Source organism: Triturus cristatus, chromosome 11, assembly GCF_964204655.1.
Source record: "Triturus cristatus chromosome 11, aTriCri1.1, whole genome shotgun sequence".
NCBI classification, from domain to species: domain Eukaryota; kingdom Metazoa; phylum Chordata; class Amphibia; order Caudata; family Salamandridae; genus Triturus; species Triturus cristatus.
Genome location: NC_140594.1, coordinates 177,991,085 through 177,991,817, shown reverse-complemented (window position 1 = coordinate 177,991,817; position 733 = coordinate 177,991,085).

The following is a 733-nucleotide window of genomic DNA, read 5'->3' as shown; positions in this document are numbered from 1 at the left end:
CTCAATAGGCCCAAGTCCTCTCTGAGGGTATCAATTTTAGTCTCCACTGCCGTCTGCGACGTTTCTATGGCCCGGAGGATATCTGATAGTGATGGGTCTTCTAGCATCTCATTCACTGCATTTCGGGCCGCTGTCCTCGTGGACGTGCCCCCCCATTTCTTATCCCAGCAGTTCTTGCTGTTCCTGGTCTCGTCTTTTGGTGGGTTGCTTCCTCACGATGGGAGCCATGCTGTGGGCTTCTTTTATGTGACCCCCGGTTGCAGTCCTCCTCCCCTGATACCGATCCTGGCACTCCTCGTGCTATTGGTCAGCCCCGTGTGTGCCAATCCAGAAAGGAGCTCCTGGCTGGCTATACAATGTTCGTGTTTGGCTCCTTTCGTTCTCCGGCTGCTATGTGCTTTGTTCGGGGGACTCGGTGTCCGGTTTGTATCTAGCCCGCCAATCTGGGTTCTTCTACTCAGGGATGGGTCCCAGGTAGTCCCAAATCTTTGGGCTCTCTTGCACCCTCCTGGTCGCCCATATGCAGTCCTTACAGGTCTCTGGAATATCTCACGCGGGCCTGCCTTACGTTGGTGCTTTCACTGTCCCATCATTAGGCCTCCACTCTCTCAGCCCCAACCCTCTCAGCCCCTGGTCGGTTTTCACCTCTCTCCCTCTTGTTCCCAGTTAGCGATCCCCAGCTTGCCCACCGCCTTATGCCTGCTGCCGCTGCTTCTGTGCTTCATCAGGGAGT